Consider the following 21,507-nt stretch of genomic DNA (forward strand, 5'->3'; position numbering starts at 1 on the left):
CTCAATGCCAAGACCCAGCTCCACTCAACGACCAGCAAGCTCCAGTGCTGGACACCCTATGCCAAACAACTAGCAAGACAGGAACACAACCCCATCCATTAGCACAGAGGCTGCCTAAAATCATAATAAGGCCACAGACACCCCAGAACATACCACCAGATGTGGACCTGCCCACCAGAAAGACAAGATCCAGCCTCATCCACCAGAACACAGGCACTAGTCCCCTCCACCAGGAAGCCTACACAACCCACTGAACCAACCTTAGCCACTGGGGACAGATAGCAAAAACAACGGGAACTACGAACCTGCAGCCTGTGAAAAGGAGACCGGAAACACGGTAAGTTAAGCAAAATGAGAAGACAAAGAAACACACAGCAGATGAAGGAGCAAGGCAAGAACCCACCAGACCTAACAAATGAAGAGGAAATAGGCAGTCTACCTGAAAAATAATTCAGAATAATGATAGTAAAGATGATCCAAAATCTTGGAAATAGAACAGAGAAAATACAAGAAACGTTTAACAAGGACCTATAAGAATTAAAGAGCAAAAAAACAGAGATGAACAATACAATAAATGAAATTAAAAATTCTCTAGAAGGGATCAATAGCAGAATAACTGAGGCAGAAGAACGGATAAGTGACCTGGAAGATAAAATAGTGGAAATAACTACTGCAGAGCAGAATAAAGAAAAAAGAATGAAAAGAATTGAGGACACTCTCAGAGACCGCTGGGACAACATTAAATGCACCAACATTCGAATTATAGGGGTCCCAGAAGAAGAAGAGGAAAAGAAAGGGACTGAGAAAATATTTGAAGAGATTATAGTTGAAAACTTCCCTAATATGGGAAAGGAAATAGTTAAGTCCAGGAAGCACAGAGAGTCCCATACAGGATAAATCCAAGGAGAAACACGCCAAGACACATATTAATCAAACTATCAAAAATTAAATACAAAGAACAAATATTAAAAGCAGCAAGGGAAAAACAACAAGTAACTCATAAGGGAATCCCCATAAGGTTAACAGCTGATCTTTCAGCAGAAACTCTGCAAACTAGAAGGGAGTGGCAGGACATATTTAAAGTGTTGAAAGAGAAAAACCTACAACCAAGATTACTCTACCCTGCAAGGATCTCATTCAGATTTGACGGAGAAATTAAAAGCTTTACAGACAAGCAAAAGCTAAGAGGATTCAGCACCACCAAACCAGCTTTACAACAAATGCTAAAGGAACTTCTCTAGGCAGGAAATACAAGAGAAGGAAAAGACCTACAATAATAAACCCAAAAGAATTAAGAAAATGGTAATAGGAACATACATATTGATAATTACCTTAAATGTAAATGGATTAAATTCTCCAACCAAAAGACATAGACTGGCTGAATGGATACAAAAACAAGACCCATATATATGCTGTCTACAAGAGACCCACTTCAGACCTAGGGACACATACAGACTGAAAGTGAGGGGATGGAAAAAGATATTCCATGCAAATGGAAATCAAAAGAAAGCTGAAGTAGCAATTCTCATATCAGACAAAATAGACTTTAAAACAAAGACTATTACAAGAGACAAAGAAGGACACTACCTAATGATCAAGGGATCAATCCAAGAAGAAGATATGACAATTGTAAATATTTAAGCACCCAACATAGGAGCACCTCAATACATAAGGCAAATACTAACAGCCATAAAAGGGGAAATCGACAGTAACACAATCATAGTAGGGGACTTTAACACCCCACTTTTACCAATGGACAGATCATCCAAAATGAAAATAAATAAGGAAACAAAAACTTTAAATGATACATTAAAGAAGATGGACTTAATTGATATTTATAGGACATTCCATCCAAAGACAACAGAATACACATTTTTCTCAAGTGCTCATGGAACATTCTCCAGGACAGATCATACCTTGGGTCACAAATCAAGCCTTGGTAAATTTAAGAAAACTGAAATCGTATCGAGTATCTTTTCCGACCACAACGCTATGAGACTAGATATCAATTACAGGAAAAATTCTGTAAGAAATACAAACCACGGAGGCTAAACAACACACTACTTAATAACCAAGAGATCACTGACGAAATCGAAGAGGAAATCAAAAAATACCTAGAAACAAATGACAATGAAAACATGACGACCCAAAACCTATGGGATGCAGCAAAAGCAGTTCTAAGAGGGAAGTTTCCAGCTATACAAGCCTACCTTAAGAAACAAGAAACATGTGAAATAAACAACCTAACCTTACACCTAAAGCAATTAGAAAAAGAACAAAAAAACCCCAAAGTTAGCAGAAAGAAAGAAATCATAAAGATCAGATCAGAAAGAAATAAAAAAGAAATGAAGGAAATGATAGCAAAGATCAATAAAACTAAAAGCTGGTTCTTTGAGAAGATAAACAAAATTGATAAACCATTAGCCAGACACATCAAGAAAAAAAAGGGAGAAGACTCAAATCAATAGAATTAGAAATGAAAAAGGAGAAGTAACAACTGACACTGCAGAAACACAAAGGATCATGAGAGATTACTACAAGCAACTCTATGCCAATAAATTGGACAACCTGGAAGAAATGGACAAATTCTTAGAAATGCACAACCTTCCAAGACTGAACCGGGAAGAAATAGAAAATATGAACAGACCAATCACAAGCACTGAAATTGAAAATGTGATTAAAAATCTTCCAAGAAACAAAAGCCCAGGACCAGATGGCTTCACAGGCAAATTCTATCAAACATTTAGAGAAGAGCTAACACCTGTCCTTCTCAAACTCTTACAAAATATAGCAGAGGAAGGAACACTCCCAAACTCATTCTACGAGGCCACCGTCATTCTGATACCAAAACCAGACAAAGATGTCACAAAGAAAGAAAACTACAGGCCAACATCACTGATGAACACAGATGCAAAAATCCTCAACAAAATACTAGCAAACAGAATCCAACAGCACATTAAAAGGATCATACACTATGATAAAGTGGGGTTTATCCCAGGAATGCAAGGATTCTTCAATATAAGCAAATCAATCAATTTGATACACCATATTAACAAATTAAAGGAGAAAAACCATATGATCATCTCAATAGATGCAGAGAAAGCTTTTGACAAAATTCAACACCCATTTATGACAAAAACCCTCCAGAAAGTAGGCATAGAGGGAACTTTCTTCAACATAATAAAGACCATATATGACAAATCCAGAGCCAACATTGTCCTCAATGGTGAAAAACTGAAACCATTTCCACTAAGATCAGGAACAAGACAAGGTTGCCCACTCTCACCACTATTATTCAACATAGCTTTGGAAGTCCTAGCCACAGCAATCGGAGAAGAAAAAGAAATAAAAGGAATCCAAACCAGAAAAGAAGAAGTAAAGCTGTCACTGTTTGCAGATGACATGATACTATACATAGAGAATCCTAAAGATGCTACCAGAAAACTACTAGAGCTAATCAATGAATTTGGTAAACTAGCAGGATACAAAATTAATGCACAGAAATCTCTTGCATTCCTATACACTAATGATGCAAAATATGAAAGTGAAATTAAGAAAGCACTCCCATTTACCATTGGAACAAAAAGAATAAAATATCTAGGAATAAACCTACCTAAGGAGACAAAAGACATGTATGTAGAAAATTATAAGACACTGATGAAAGAAATTAAAGATGATACAAATAGATGGAGAGATATACCATGTTCTTGGATTGGGAGAATCAACATTGTGAAAATGACTCTACTACCCAAAGCAATCTACAGATTCAATGCAATCCCTATCAAACTACCACTGGCATTTTTCACAGAACTAGAACAAAAAATTGCACAATCTGTATGGAAACACAAAAGACCCCGAATAGCCAAAGCACTCTTGAGAAAGAAAAATGGAGCTGGAGGAATCAGGCTCCCTTACTTCAGACTATACTATAAAGCTACAATAATCAAGACAGTATCGTACTGGCAAAAAAACCCCAGAAATATAGATCAATGGAACAGGATAGAAAGCCTGGAGATAAACCCACGCACATATGGTCACCTTATCTTTGATAAAGGAGGCAAGAATATACAGTGGAGAAAAGACAGCCCTTCAGTAAGTGGTGCTGGAAAAACTGGACAGCTACATGTAAAAGAATGAAATTAGAACATTCCCTAACACCAAACACAAAAATAAACTCAAAATGGATTAAAGACCTAAATGTAAGTCCAGACACCATCAAACTCTTAGAGGAAAACATAGGCAGAACACTCTATGACATAAATCACAGCAAGATCCTTTTTGACCCACCTCCTAGAGAAATGGAAATAAAACCAAAAATAAACAAATGGGACCTAATGAAACTTAAAAGCTTTTGTACAGCGAAGGAAACCATAAACAAGACCAAAAGACAACCCTCAGAATAGGAGAAAATATTTGCAAATGAAGCAACTGACAAAGGATTAATCTCCAAAACATAAAAGCAACTCATGCAGCTCAATATCAAAAGAACAAACAACCCAACCCCAAAATGGGCAGAAGACCTACATAGACATTTCTCCAAAGAAGATATAAAGATTGCCAACAAACACATGAATGACTGCTCAACATCATTAATCATTAGAGAAATGCAAATCAAAACTACAATGAGATATCATCTCACACCAGTCAGAATGGCCATCATCAAAAAATCTAGAAACAATAAATGCTGGAGAGGGTGTGGAGAAAAGGGAACACTCTTGCACTGCTGGTGGGAATGTGAATTGGTACAGCCACTATGGAGAACAGTATGGAGGTTCCTTAAAAAACTACAAATAGAACTACCATATGACCCAGCAATCCCACTACTGGGCATATACCCTGAGAAAACCATAATTCAAAAAGAGTCATGTACCACAATGTTCATTGCAGCTCTATTTACAATTGCCAGGACATGGAAGCAACCTAAGTGTCCATCGACAGATGAATGGATAAAGAAGATGTGGCACATATATACAATGGAATATTACTCAGCCATAAAAAGGAACAAAACTGAATTATTTGTAGTGAGGTCAATGGACCTAGAGACTGTCATTCAGAGTGAAGGAAGTCAGAAAGAGAAAAACAAATACCGTATGCTAACACATATATATGGAATCTAAAAAAAAAAAAAAATGGTCAGAAGAACCTAGGGGCAAGACAGGAATAAAGATGCAGACCTACTAGAGAATGGACTTGAGGATACGGGGAGGGGGAAGGGTAAGCTGGGACAAAGTGAGAGAGTGGCATGGACATATATACACTACCAAACGTAAAATAGATACCTAGTGGGAAGCAGCCACATAGCACAAGGAGATCAGTTCAGTGCTTTGTGACCACCTACAGGGGTGGCATAGGGAGGGTGGGAGGGAGGGAGATGCAAGAGGGAAGAAATATAAGGACATATGTATATGTATAACTGATTCACTTTGTTATAAAGCAGAAACTGACACACCACTGTAAAGCAATTATACTCTAATAAAGATGTTAAAAAAATAAAAAATGATTGTAGTTGACAACTGCATAACTCTCTGAATGTATGAAAAATCAATAAATTTTACACATTAAAAAAAATGCAGGTTTTAAAGAAGAAAGGTTCTGTTCTCAACATATCCATCGCTCCTCAGCATTATATGGTGGGTTTTTCTTTTCTTTTTTTAATTTTATTGAAGTATAGTTGATTTACAATGTTGTGTTTAATTTCTGCTGTACAGCAAAGTGACTCAGTTATACATACTGGGTTGGTCAAAAAGTTAGTTTGGGTTTTTCCTTAACATCTTATGGAAAAAACCCAAATGAACTTTTTGGCCAACCCAATATACCTATTCTTTTCCATTATGGTTTATCACAGGATGTTGAATATAATTCCCTGTACTATACAGTAGAACCCTGTTGTTTATCCATTCTATATACAATAGTTTGCATCTGCTAATCCCAAAATCCCAATCCTTCCCTCACACACATACACCCCACCACCGGGAACCACAAGTCTGTTCTCTGTATCTGTGAGTCTGTTTTTGTTTTGTACTTATGTTCATTTGTGTCCTATTTTAGATTCCACATATAAGTAACATCGTATGGTATTTGTCTTTCTCTTTCTGACTTACTTCTCTCAGTATGATAATCTCTAGGTCCATCCATGTCATTGCAAATGGCATTACAGTATTTCATTATTTTTTATGGCTGAGTAATATTCCATTGTGTACATACATCTTTATCTATTCACCTGTCGATGGACATTTAGGTTGTTTTTATGTCTTGGCTATTGTAAATAGCATCGCCATGAACATAGGAGTGCATGTATCTTTCAGAATTATAGTTTTGTCTGTGTGTGTCCAGGAGTGGGATTGCTGGACCATATGGCAAACTCTATTTTTAGTTTTCTGAGGAATCTCCATACTGTTTTCCATAGTGGCTGCACCAATTTACATTCCCACGTTGTGGGTGTTTCTTTTTGATAGCCACAAGAGAGGGACTACACCAATGCAAAAGATCTGAAAGACAGCTGAAATCCCATTTTTCCATGTAAAACCAACCACTCTAGTTCCTAATTATCAGAGCTTGAATAACCTCTTCTTAGGTATTATTCTCACAGCACTTATTGATGTTGCTTGTACTATAACTATTTACATATTTGGCTACCTCTCAAATCATGTTAGGAATTCTTAGATGGCAAACAGTATGATCTGGTATTTCCTGTCAGGCCTAGCACAAGGTCTTATAGATAGTAAGTTCTCCACGAACATCTCCGTAAAAGTGTATTCCCAAACCCCTGCTACCAAAATTGATCTGTGTGTAATCTCCCCTCTACCGTGATTACCACCATTTCAGTAAATACTAGCTAAGTAGGGTTTCTTCCTATGCCCTTACTGCCAGCCACAACATTGTTAAACACTAGTATGTGTTCTTGGGTATTCACACATACAATAGTGACCTTACTCCTCTCCTTCACTGTAGTTACCATCAATTCCATATAGTCAAAAATTGATAAACACATTGAAGCGTTTAGAGGCAACGGCCAGGAGTAGACTATACAGAAGAGAAATTCAAATATTTGAGTATGAAGAAATAAAAGTCTGTCCACTAAGATTTAAGCAGGGCTGACAGAGGTGGGAGCAGTTGGGAGCAATAGCAAGGTATGGTAGAGGGAGTTGTGCAGGCAGAACAAACACGAAGATATAGGCAAGTATTTTGAAAAAGTTCAAAGGGTAACACAAATAAAATATATTAATTTCACCAACTAGTAAAGTGCTACGTATACGGTAGATGCTATTAAGTAGTTGTTAAATAAGAATTTCAAGATCAGGATAAACACAGTTACAGTGGGAATAAAAGGAAAATAAAAATAGAGAAAAGGAAATGTGTGTGAAAAGAAAAAGTACTTCTTGAAATACCCAAAGAAAGCTGAGACGAGGCCACAGGATCACTCACTCAAACAAGGAAGGTTTCCCAGGGCAGCCTGGTTCTTACTTTCTTTTACCCCACAAGAGTCAGATCTATTCTTGGGAGAAACTAAACCCAAAAGATTCCACGGTATGCTGTGTTCATTCTGGATTGAAAATATATGGTGCTTCTCTGCTGCCTTTCTGAGCATCACAATGTACACATTCCTGGTCCTAAGCAAAAGCAAATGATACTCCTTGGCGATGGGATAAATGGAAGCGGGGTTATGTTCTACCTATGTAATGGTCAATTGGCTAGTTGGCTGCCTCCATATTCTTTTCTAGGATTTCATTTGTTTTGGTCCTTTATAAGTAAAACTTGGAACTCTTTCTGCCTATCATACTATTATTAGATAAAGAATCCAAAACCGCATTTTCCTGCATTAACCTATTTTATTCTCCCCATTATCACTTTGGTCCTTCTATTTAAGGGAGCCTTTTCTTTTCCAGAATGGCATAAAGTTTTTTGAACAGTTGTACTGTGTGATACAAATAAAAACAAATTGTAAAAAGAAAAAAAAATGAGGAAGGTTTCCAACGGTACATACAGCTGAACATAATCAACTAATAAGTTATGGTTCAACTGCTCTAATCAAGGCAAAGTTAGATGAATAAAAGAAATAAGAGCAGAGGACAAAACTCTGGATAGAAAGAACTGAAAGGCAGAATAAGCCCTTTAGGAAGAGAAAACCCCAAACCTCCAACACAATATTTCCAATGAATATCCTACAATATTAAAATACTAAACATATAAATAAAACATTTAGGAGTTGAGGAGTCCAGCCAATAGAAGGTAAAGTGTCTACTTCAAGCATTGTTACAAAAAAGATGTTATGTATTAGCTGTATACATGACAAATGAAATGGAGAAGGTGGCAGAGAGCTGAAGCCTGTTTTATTTCTGGTAAACAATAGTTGTGCTGCTCCAATGTAGTATGCTTAAGAGTAGATTATTTAGCACAAAGAGAACACGATCTGGCCACTACATATTGCTAAGCAGTCAGTCAAATGCAGGATCTAGAAGCAGGTCAAAATTAAGGGAAACCACGTAAATATACTGTTTGTGTGATTAGCAATCCAAAACCAGCATCTAGAGGGGCCACAGAGTAAATACAGTAATTCAGATTACATAATCATACCCTATTGTAGAAAGCTCAGAAACCAAGAAATTTAAGATTAGCTATGTCAAATGTCAGCTTGATTCTATCAGGAACAGATGAGCATGAAACTTGCCCCATCTAGTGAGAGGTTTATTAATCCCCTAGCACAGTCACTGGCACAGGAATAGATAAGACAGATCAATGGAACAAAACAAAGTCCAAGGCTGGACAAAGTTTCTTTTAGTGTATGATAAAGCAAGCATTTCAAATCAGTGGTAAAAGAGTTTTGGAAAAACCAGCTATTTGGGAAAAATAAAAAGCTGGATTCCTAACTCCCTTCTTACCCCCCTACCCCGACTCCACATTAAATTCCACATATGACAAAGATTTAAATACAGAAAGTTAAACCATAAAAATCCTAGAAGTATGAGTGAATATTTTTATAATCTTAGAAATGAGAAGACCATTACCAAAAATGATACAAAACCCAGAACCCTTAATATAGCAATTACTTTGACTATTAAAAAAAAATCAATGGCAAAATACTGAACATAAAGTCAAAAAAAAATGGAAAAAATTATTTGCAACACAATAAAGGGTTAATACAGAGTTTTCAAATCAATAAGAAAAAGACAAAGATCTCAAAAGAAAATAGGCAGGGACTTCTCTGGTGGCGCAGTGGTTAAGAATCCGCCTGCCAATGCAGGGGACATGGCTCCGAGCCCTGGTCCGGGAAGATCCCACATTCCACAGAGCAACTAAGCCCGTGCGCCACAACTACTGAGCCTGCGCTCTAGAGCCCACGAGCCACAACTACTGAGCCCACGTGTCACAACTACGTGCTCTAGGGCCCACGTGCTGCAACTACTGAGCCTTGTACTGCAACTACTGAAGCCAGCACCTACAGCCCATGCTCGCAACATGAGAAGCTACCGCAATGAGAAGCCTGCGCGCTGCAACGAAGCGTAGCTCCTGTGCACAGCAACTAAGACCCAACGCAGCCAAAAATAAATAAAATTTAAAAGAAAAGAAAATAGGCAAAGGACACAAACAAGTAATTCACAAAAGGACACAGAAATGACCAATAATGTTTGAAAAGCTATTCAATCTCACTAGTAATCAAAAGAAAATCAAAGAAAAATAATGTGATAACATTTTCCACCTGTTGGAAGCGCTTGACAAAATGTATCCAGTGAGGGGTGGACACCAGAGCACCTGTGTGCACTGTGGGTGGGAATATATAAACTGCTGTAACTTTTCTGGAGAGCTATTTGGTGATGTGAATCAGAACTGAAAATGCCCACACCACATGACCCAAGCAATCCCACTCAGGAATTTATTATCAGGGGATAATTACGCATCTTTACAAAATATGTTATACACCTGAAGGTTTACTGCATCCTGCAGGCCATCTACTGTGTTAAACATCTTACACACATTATCATTTAATCCACATAACAACCCCATATTACTATACCTGTATATCCTAGACAAGAACTGAAGCTTTGTTAAATGCGTTATGTTATGCAATGAAACAATATACCAGGTGCTAATGAAAATGTTTCAGGTATTTACTGACATTGAAAGATATTCATAACATGTTGAGTAAAAAGCAGGTTTACAGAATAGCATGTAAAATCGTGTGTGTGTGCGTTTATGGTTAAAAACATTCTTCCAAATATTAACAGCAACCATCTCTAAGTGGCAGAATTTATGGTGGTGTTTCTTCTTTATAGTTTTTCCATGGTGACTGAATTACTCCCCACCCCATCATCTGTTGAATAGTGATTTCTAGTGTCCCAGGTGGCACTGATAGCCATATACTGACCTCTGGTAGGGGAGCTCTGGGCAGCAGGGAGTCACTGACTGGCATTTATAACCAAATTGGTTTTCAGGGACTCATTACATTAGAAAGTAGGTGACAGCTTGTACTACCTTCTCTGAAACACAACCATCTTGACAGAGGATCATGCAAGACTCATCCACACATTTAATGCCCACCATTTAAAGCCTGAGGTCCACACATTTTAGAGACCATGAATTAACAAAAATGTCCATTTCTGTGGTCATTTGGCTAATCCCTAGTTCCATCTGGAAAAGAGAAAGGCCATAAAACACAACATTCTTTACGGAAATAACTTTGTCTTCACATCTAATCAAACAAGAAGTCTAATTAAATTACTGTTACTACAGCTGGGAGAACTTAAAGTTGGTCCCGAGAGTCACCGTAGCTTGGAAAAAAATTCTGGTAATGAGAAACCTCTGCCTATCTTTAGTTACACACCTGATCAAAAGTAAAACACTGAAAGAATTAACACCAGCACAACTGAGCCTGGATCAGTTTCACATGGCGTGCCCCAGTTTAAAAGCCACTTGCAGATGACCCGACAGTCTGGCCATCAGGAGCAACCTCTCTGGCAAGTAAACAGAGAGTGAATTCAATGATGCCATCCTTCACACATGTTCCTTCTTTCAACAAATACGTCTGCTTGCCTACCATGTGCCGGACCCTCTTTGGGGCGCTGCAGACACAGCAGTGACAACACATACTCTGTGCTCAGGGAGCTTATACTCTATGAACACACTTCTTAACCGAAGTCTAAGAATGAAGACTAAACATGCTAGATATTCAACCTACAGAAGACAACCTGTCATTGTGAAAAATAAAACTGCAAAAGGGTGTTAAAGCCTGGTCTAGTAACTAACTGGTTGGGAAAGTGGGCACAAATCATTTTCTCTCTTGGGAATCTACTTCCTCAGGAGTAAAACTGAATTATGCTCCTTCACTCACTGGAATAATAAGAATCAAATGAAATAACAAGGCACTGGTGATCCCATAAAGGCTGGGAATTTAAGATTTAGGCTTCCAAACCCCAAACAGGGAACACAGGGATAGACAGGACACAGTGATGGTGTAAGAGAGGTTTGGGACAAGACCTGGGCGAAGCTCTTGCGGGCAGGAATAAAATCTTAACAGAATACAGTTCCGTTAAATAAGGCACTGCTAGGACCATAAAACACGAGCCAAAAATAAGATCACAAATGTTCCAGTCCTCCCAGAGACTATCCTTAGAAATAAAAAGGCTAAACATAAAACCATACACAAGTTTGCAAACCTATTCAATTATTCAGAGTTTTCTGTGAGGCAGGATGGTACAGAGGAGAGCACTGGGCTAATACCTGGTCAATGTGAATTTCATTTCCGGCTCTGCCAACAGCTCTGTGAACTTGGGCAGTAAAACCTAACTTCACCACCAAGGCGAGGAAGCTGGAATGACAACATTTCCAGTACCTATAAGCTTTAAAATTCTATGACTCATCAATAATTTCACACCTCAGTTTGCTTTTCCACTGCTCTGCCTTCATTTGGGAAAAAAAAAAAAAAAAAAAAAATCAGCCCCTTGCTCCACAATACTCTAGTGTCAACAGGAAAGGGCAACAGCAACTCCATTATCTAGAAACCTCAACAACCTGGACATTCACTGAAAGGAAGCAAGGGAGAGAGACCTCTGATGACAGTGTCCATGCAATAAAACCCTATGCACCTGACCACTAAGAGAAACCTGCAGACCGTCGCTCTAAATCAATCTGCTAAACCTGTTAGATTGCCTAAAATTAGAAATCTTTTTCTCAGTTTACAGAAGCATCTTACAGAAGTAAAATTTCTTAGCTTACAGAAGTTAAATTTGGGCGACACTGTATCTAGAGACAGGGACAGCAGCAAGAAGGAACAGGATATTGCAAGGGGACTATCATTTCTGCAGGAAAAGAAGAGTAAACTTCAACAGGCAGACAATGGCACTAAGCTTATAAATCTGGGCCATTCAAAATGGGAGAAAATAGCCCCACAAATCTCAACAGACCTTGAGGGCATTAATGCCATACCACTTTAAAATAATGTGAGTCGTGGTACAGCATAATTTAATCTCCTTAATGATCCAAGGTCATACTGTTGACAAAGAAGGCAGAGACATATGTATTTTAGAAAGATATCCATTAAAAATAACAAAAACAACAAATTTTGGCATTCAAAAGGGTAGGCTTAAATGTCTACCCTAGGCTTAGTTTTCGAAAAACTCATCTTCATGGGATAATTCATTTCTCATCATGCCTAATAAATGAGTTAAATTTCAAACTGTTGGCATTTAATTTTTACATCTTAATCTCATTTCAAAGAAAAGAAAGTGATGAAAGGATATGTGCCAGTGGCCAGCTGACTGGACCATAAAAGCTCACCAGTCCCCACTGGGTGTGGGGACCAGCCCAGCCTCCCTCTGCTACAGCCACACGGGCCTTCTTCCAGACCTCTGGGTGCACCATGCTCCTTCTAGCCCCAGGCCTGTGAACATGCTTTTCTCTCTGTCTGGGACACTCCTACAGGAAAAATTCTATTCATCTTCCAGTACCAGTTTAAGTACTTTCTCAGCAAGCGCTTCCTAGTGCCCCAGGCTAAAAGGACCTCTGTCAATTATTCTCCTGTAGTTGCTTTTTTCCTTCTTGGTACTTATTGTATTTGTAATTACATGTGTTTCATGTCCATTTTCTCTACTGGTCCATAAAGGCAGGGATCTTGTCTGTTGTGTTCCAAATCAGTTTCCAGTACCCAGTACAAGGCCCAACACATAGTAGGTGCTCAATAAAAAGTTGTTGAATAATAATAATATTGACCTTTACTGAGCACTCATGATATATAAAGCACCATTGCTACTTTACAGATGAAGAAGGAGGGTCAGAGAGGTTAAATAATTCTCCCAAAGTTACACAGCTGGTAAGTGGCAGAGCAAGGTTTCAAGCTCCTGTCTGACTCCAGACTATACATTTAATGACTACACTTTCTCCAGCACTATGTGAGGCAAAAGGGTGAAGTTAAGGGGTCATGCTTGTACTACCTTTAAGGTGTTTATAATCTGGAGAATACCAATTGAATAAATGAAAGTGAATACAAAATAGAATACTATAGTAAAGTGCTGGATTACATGGCATTGTTAAATGTTGTAGGCGAGAACAGAAAAAAAACAAGCAGAGCTAGAAAGGCATTCAGACAGGAGGAATGCCATGAAAACAAAAATGGAGAAGCAACAGAGCACATGGCAAGCTAAAGGGACTGGTGATAAGGTAACTTCAACTAGAGCAGAGCTAACGTAGGCCAGGAAATAGTGAGATACTACCTTAAAGGTATACGCGCATTATAAAAAAGAATTCCATTAACATTCTGGTCTGCCCTGCTCTCAAGCTAAGTTCTTGAGGAGTACCTATCACATCTCACTAATATTTCTTAAAACGTTACAGAGGTCAATAGAGTACAAAGCTAATAGTGATTGCTCAGTTAATGAATCAGGGTGAAACAGGCAAAGTGCTATTTTAGAGCTGTCAACTTAAAACCGCATATTTAAAGCTTAATGAATGAGAAGAGAAATAGTTATTGAATTATAAGTAGCCTTTTTTTTTTAATTGTAAGTTCTTTAACACTATAAGTAAATAACTATATATACCTGAAACTATTATAACCAGATGACCAGGTATCTGATGATGGTGGGGTTATTTTCTCCTCCATCTCCCATAGCTTCAAGAAAGATACTTTGAATAGATGGTCTCTCCCTTACCATACCCAATTTTTTTAAACTCCAAGTCCAAGCACATAACTAGTACATAATTCTTAATACATATTTGGTTCCTGTGAGTACCCATACTAATTCTCCTGGAATATTTCAGCTATGGAAAAAAAATTTAAGTGCATACACAAATATCTGAGCATCTAACTGGTAATGCATTAGAAGCTTTGTGTAGATAATCATTATAAAAAACATCCAATAAAGGATGAATACATACCAAATTCTACACAGTCTCATTTAATCTTCACAAAGACCCTAAGGGGTACGTATTAGTATATCCATTTTATAGATGAAAAAACTAAGGTTCACTAAGGGTCACCTGTCCCTGGTTACCACTGAAGTTTGAATCCAGGTCTAACCTGTGATCACATTCCTTCCTAACCACGGCCTCAAAGAACTCCAATTAATACCACTTGTTAGTTTCACTCATATTAACCAGTTAAAATTTTGATGTAATCATGAAGGTTAAAAAAAAAAAAAGGAACACATATGCTTCTTACATTTCTGCCAATCTTGACTCACTCTCATTCTTGCCACCTCCGCCCAAGCCTGTCACCCAACCCTGCCAAGTGATAAAACCGAATACATTTATGCCTCATCTGTCTCCTTTTATGCACATGTTCCTCTGGAGTTGGTATTTATCAGGCTCATTTGGCTGATAATTGGACTCTATGGACACAGTAATAAATCAACAGGCTTATTAAGAAATGACATGGGGCTTCCTTGGTGGCGCAGTGGTTAAGAATCCGCCTGCCAATGCAGGGGACACGGGTTCGAGCCCTGGTCCGGGAAGATCCCACATGCCGCAGAGCAACAAAGCCATGCGCCACAACTACTGAGCCTGTGCTCTAAAGCCTGCGAGCCACAACTACTGAGCCCACGTGCCACAACTACTTAAGCCTGCACACCTAGAGCCCGTGCTCTGCAACAAGAGAAGCCACCGCAATGAGAAGCCCACGCACCGCAGCGAAGAGTAGGCCCCGCTTGCCGCAACTAGAGAAAGCCCACGCACAGCAACGAAGTCCCAGTGCAGCCAAAAATAAATAAAATAAATTTAAAAAAATATAGAAATGACATAAATCCTACATATGTGGTAGGATTCAAGGTTTTCAAAACATTCTCTCTTTGAAGCCTTATGATAATACTTCATTTTACATGATGGGAAGCTGAGGCTTAGAAAGGCTAATTGAGCTCTGTTGAGGGAATTATGACCTCAAGGAGCAGAGAGAAATTCACAACTACATGACTTACAACTGGGGTCTATAACCCTGCCTTATTCCTAAAGCAAATGCATTGACTTAAAATATCTCTATGAAACACTTCCAAATGCAGCACCATGTTGGGACATAAGTGTTCTACGCCCAGCTCTTGGCCTGTAAGCAAGTCATTTAGCCTTCTTGGTAAGAGATCTGACCAGTTAATCAGCTTAACAATCTATGATTCAAACTGTTAAGCACATTATCAGCAAGAGTTCAATCTTACCCTTGTTCACAAATGTTCAGAAAAATCTGTTCACGGGCTTCACTGTCTTATAGCTCCTGGGTTCCTCATGCCTGGGCTCACAACCTCCTTCAATAAGGTCCAGGAGTCCTGGATTGTTTCTTGGAACCTTGAGCACTTGAAGTATAAAAGATGCTCGGCCCTGCCCTCTATTCTGCTCTCCTGTTGGACAGAGCACAGTAACGGTCAACGTCCAAAAGGATAACTCTTCTTGGCTCCCCATTTCCACCTCTGGTTTATCCAGCTCTAGCCTCATGTCAACCACTACCTGTTAAAACACTTTCTCCAGTAAGTCCTAATGGCAGACTCCCTCCCCATACCTCCCCTCTTTTCCCATTCCCCACAAAGAGCTATCTTTTTTTTTTTTTTTTTTGCGGTACGCGGGCCTCTCACTGCTGTGGCCTCTCCCGTTGCGGAGCACAGGCTCCGGACGTGCAGGCTCAGTGGCCATGGCCCACGGGCCCAGCCGCTCCACGGCATGTGGGATCCTCCCAGACCAGGGCATGAACCCATGTCCCCTGCATCAGCAGGAAGAGCTATCTTTTTTTACTTCTCTATATGTTTTCCTGGAAACCTTAGTCTTTCATACTTCTCATCAACTACTTCTCCCCAACAGAAAGTCCCCATTGGTCATCCCCTGAGCATGTCTTGGACTTCCCTACCTCCATGCCTTTACAGGTCTCCCTAAGAATTCCCTCCACACTTTGATGCTCTCTTCATCCATGAGGCCTTCCCAGACCACTGCACTGCAGTGGTCATGCCTTCTTCAAAAACTCTTCCAAACTCTCAGCAAGCCATCTCTGAACAGCTAAATACTTAAGATGACATCAATGCGGATTTTTTTTTTTTTTTTGCGGTACGCAGGCCTCTCACTGTTGTGGCCTCTCCCGTTGCGGAGCACAGGCTCCGGACGCGCAGGCTCACGGCCACGGCTCACGGACCCAGCCGCTCCGCGGCATGTGGGATCTTCCCAGACCAGGGCACGAACCTGTGTCCGCTGCATCGGCAGGCAGACTCTCAACCACTGCGCCACCAGGGAAGCCCAATGTGGATGTTTTTAATGTTTAACTTTTCTTACGTACAGGCCAGAACTCCAGAAGTGTTTGAGTGAAAGATATCTGCACAATACATTTAACAAAACATTCTGATAAAACTTCTCACTTGATCCTCCAAATAATCCTAAAACTGATTCTCCAGTTTTAAAAAAAAAAAAAAATAAAGGTCAGAGAAGTTAAGTGATTGTCTATGATCATACCATACAACTATGAAACAGCAGAGCCAGGATTCAAATCTGAGTATTAAGAAGTCTTTTTTGAACTTTTCATATAGCATATTTATGATGTGAAACTCTTTGACAAAGAGCAGGTACCAGATAAACATTTGATCTGAACTATCCTGTCTGGGAAGTACTAACGTCAGTTAAAAATTTCCTTCCCAGTTCAATTTCTCTTGGTAATTCAGGGTGATCTTACTGTTGAATCAGATTTGCAAACAGGCTCAACTACAATATTAGAACTTAGTTTTTTAGAACATACAGGAAAAAAAAAGAGCAAAACTCTTAACAAAAGCAAACATAAGAGAGATACTACTCATAAGCCCTAGAAGGAAAAAAACATACATTTTCTTCTAATGAAAATAAATCAAGCCAATTAATCACACGTAAGTTTCTAACTCGCACAGGGCTGAGTATTTAATGGGAAGCTGACCATCTATTTTCAAGCACACAGGCAGCCAAGACAAAAAGAAAAAATAAAAGCCCCAGTTTTGGCAGAGTGCTGTAGGGAAGGAAAAGAAAAAACAAATTTACTGCTAGATATCTATTTGGTTTGCTTTTGGAATATCCAAGCTAGTAGCTTTGATTTGCATTAGATTTTTTTTCAGCCAACAAGGAACAATAAAGTATTTCCCAAAAATAAAAAGTCAAATGTCTTTCGCAATTATATGAAAAAAGAAATACTCCTGTTATCTTTAAGAACACTCATATTTCACTGAAGCAAGCTCTGGAGGTGGTAACAAATTACCCCCAGATGTGAAATACAGGCTATGTTCAAGTTCAACTGGGAAAGGGAACAGCCACAATTTGCTTCTAAACTTGGAAACAACCAGTAAACATTTGTGATCACAACCTTTGGCCTCCTCTTCTTCCATATTAATCACAGAGTTCTTTAGACATTTTAAATCTAGTCCAAAACTTCTCATGCTGTAGATGAGGAGTTGAGGGCCAGATACTGAAATGCAAAACAGAAAATAAATTACATTCACAGAAAACTTTCTCAGGAAAACACCACAGGCTCTGAATGGAAGATTTTGTTTTTGTTGTGGTTTCCTGAGACTGGGGTTGAGGACAGAGAAGGAAAAAATAGCCCCAATCTTAAAAAACAAAACAAACAAAACAAAAAAACCCCACATGTCCAGCATTCACCTAACAACCTCTAAAGGTATGAAGCGTCTATCATGAAGATTCATTCAACTCAGATAGCTCAAAGCCACATATTACTAACCCAACTTTGACTGCAGTCACTATTACAGTGTCAGTAAAAAAAACCCTGCCTAGAACAGACTGAAATTGACCAGTTTGTTCCTAAAGCCCCATTACTCCTCAAAACCACCTACGTACAGATCAGTGAGGCCACGTAGACAGTGGAAAGAACAAGTTTTCACCAAGCGTTTAAATAGAAGAGTACAAGATGCAACAGAAACACTAGTTAGAAAAAGATAAAAAGGTAACTGAGGGCTTCCCTGAGGGTGCAGTGGTTGGGAGTCCGCCTGCCGATGCAGGGGACACGGGTTCGTGCCCCGGTCCAGAAAGATCCCACATGCTGCGGAGCGGCTGGGCCCGTGAGCCATGGCCGCTGAGCCTGCGCGTCCGGAGCCTGTGCTCAGCGACGGGAGAGGCCACAACAGTGAGAGGCCCGCATACCGCAAAAAAAAAAAAAAAAAAAGTAACTGAATATTTTTTTTAGAAATTTACAAATGCAGTATCTTTTTTTGGAGCCATTGCCACACAGCCCTCTGCTAGAAAAGCTGCATCTCGCCACTGCCCTCAAGCACTGCCCTTTCTGTGAGGATCACATGAGTAACAAGCCAACTAGGACAAAGTTGGGGGGCATGGTTTCTGCAGTCACCCACTGAGAACCCAACGTTTATTGGCAAGAGTTGATTTGAAATTGGCAGAGTGCAAAAGAAGCTAATAGCCTATGTGAACCTAACACAAAATATCAGATCAAAACAGCAGGATAAGGAGCCTATTACTATTATCATTAGAGAAAGAAAATAGTCATTAGAAATTGACCAGGAGACTCATCATAGTGATTTTTAATTTTCTAATTAAAAATCACTATGCACAGAACCAAAAATTTGAGTCAGCAGAGAACTTACCTAATTGTTTCCCTGCATTCCCTTTGAGCCACTTGTCCTACCTGGCTAGCTCTCTACCCTCACCTCAACCAAACCTCAGATGACAACTAACCTTTCCCCAGATAAATATACTTCATCAACTTTGCTGATACTTCTAACTGAAATCTCCAATACAGAATTCATTTTAACATCCCGTAGGGGTTAAAAGTCTGATGAATATACTGTATGGGCGCAGAGTCCTCATGAGGATTTTGCTCATTCTGCTCAACCAGGACCAGGAAGGAGATCCTACAGAATTCCTATTCCTTGACCCCGGCACGAATGGATGAAACAGGACTCAAGAAAGATTAACTAGAGGGTGATGGTGGGAGTGGCAGGGAAGGCAGTATGAAGAGAGGGTGGGTACTGGGATAAATGAGGCAGTTAGAAAGTTCTGGGGCAGTTAAATGCACTGACCTTCAGATTTCCGGGTGTGACAAAGATCCACAACAGGCTAAGAGCGGCAGCTCCCTGAAGCCTCCAACAGGCACATTCAGTCCTGTCAGCCTGGACTCAGCCCTGCCAGCACCAGCAAACAAATACACGCATTCTTCTCAGAGCTGACACCCCATACAACACAACCTCACTACAGGGCCTGTTTATATAAGAAACCAGATGTTTTGATGTTGGGGTAGAAGTTGGGAAGTTATGTGTAAAGAAGTAGTTAATGACAGGAACAGAAGGAGGACAGAGAATGAACAACATTCCTGGCTTTACTAATCGTAAGTTTTAAAAGTTTTAAGGAAATTGTCAAATAGTCTGAACTCAGGAATGAGAAGTAAGGAAGTTATGTCAGCCACCACCATAACTCTGACCAAGGCATTTCATCTGTTTCTTTAAGACAGCGCTTCATGCCTAACCTCAAAGGGGTGCTTATAGGAGGAATGTTTGGAAGCAATCCAACTTAGCAACCAACATTAATAAACTCTAGGCTTGCTCAACCTCTCTCATGCACAAAGGTTATACATGTCATGAACATTCCAAGCACTTAAAGGAAAGAATCAGTTAACAGTGTGGCATGAAAAGAGTTTGGGGTTAAAGGCAAAAGGAAGGTTATTCATTAGTCTAAGAAAAAATCATTTATAAATACGCACACACACATATTTGCTGGATTTCATGAGTGAAGAGACTGAGTTATATAGGTCATTAGGGCAAAGGTCTCCTAAAACCAGAAGACTATAAAAGCACTATCACGCTTTAGTTCTACTTTGCTTTCTTAAGAAGATTAGTTAAACACCAACCTATTCTCACAAAGCCAAATAAGCCATAGAAACAGGTCTAGGAGATTCGCTAAAACTTTCTGAGGCTTTTCGTTCTCCAGTCTGAATGATCTCTTCTTTGTATCTTGGCACCCCCAGTATCTAGCACATCTTGGACTTTTGGAGGACATTCATGTACACTGACTACATGAAGCAATGTGGCTTGACATGAACAGCAAGTTATAACAAATAAGAGAACAACGAACTTTTCATTTTTCTTGGGAATTGAATCCTGTCATCTTATGAAAAACTACTCTAAATGGCACTTTCCCAGCTGTACAAAAGTATACAATATTTCTAATAAAAAGTTGTTCTGTTATGCCTATACTTTTATTTCACACTATTTATAAAGGCTCCCCCAACACCAGATCTCTTCAGCAGAGGTCAGGATGATTTATTATGACTTCTAAAACTATAGAATTGAAAAGCAGAACAGACCACTAGATAACAGTTCTTGGTTAAGGGGGTGCACCACTAAGAACTGCTTTATTCAACCATTTCTAAGGTGAAGATTATTAACAGTGGTTCCACTTTTACCACATACACATGCTACAAAAAGGATGGGATCTCTGAAGAAACCATGGATGATTAAGAAATGCAAAAACAGTTCGTTTAAATGAGGTCAATGAAAGAAGACAAAAAAATAAATTTAAAAAGTCACTGGAAACAATAACAAAATAAAATGAAAGAAAAAGAGGGAAGATTTTTTTATTAACATGTGGACTTCAAAGAATGAGGTTTCAGATCTGCTCTTGAGTAGATCTGGCCTAAGAACCCCCTGAGCGAGTTTTTTCAACCTCTTGCTTTAGAAATCAATATATTGCAAATGACATATAAATTCAAACCAAGCAGGGAAGATTCTGACTAAAGGAATAAATCCAGTAGCCCCAGGTCCTAAAGGTAGGTCAATCAGCAAGAGAAGAATCCAAATATGGAGTAAGAATGCTGTGTCTGGCTGGCTCAAGGAAGGAAGTGCTCCTGTTATAAATTAGGCACTGGTGTTGTAAAGCCTTTCTCAACTCTCCACCGTGAGATGGAAGTCCACACATTTTTTCCCCCTCATCAAACGGGAAGACTTCCCAGTTCTCATTCTGCCCTATCTGCACCCAACCCATCCCACACGTCAGCACTAGCTTGGCCACCTTTAGGCAGCTGCTGCTTGGACTGCGTTTAGCGAGAGTTCTCCCTGACTGCTTATGCTTTAA

The 21,507-nt window shown here is 39.3% G+C and overlaps 1 protein-coding gene across 5 annotated transcripts in view; it reads right to left on the minus strand.

Moving 5' to 3' along the window:
- The window catches only part of SORT1 (sortilin 1), a 73,790-nt gene that overhangs the window by 50,844 nt on the left and 1,439 nt on the right, over positions 1-21,507 (minus strand). The window contains exon 1 of one of the 5 annotated variants that reach the window (XM_067727140.1): positions 19,461-19,618. The exons of the other annotated variants lie outside the window; for them this stretch is intronic. The gene's annotated coding sequence lies outside the window, so the exon portion shown is untranslated. Of the gene's footprint in view, positions 1-19,460; positions 19,619-21,507 lie in introns of those variants that run through there. 5 annotated transcript variants of the gene reach the window in all.

This window comes from Pseudorca crassidens, chromosome 2, assembly GCF_039906515.1.
Source record: "Pseudorca crassidens isolate mPseCra1 chromosome 2, mPseCra1.hap1, whole genome shotgun sequence".
Lineage (NCBI taxonomy): Eukaryota > Metazoa > Chordata > Mammalia > Artiodactyla > Delphinidae > Pseudorca > Pseudorca crassidens.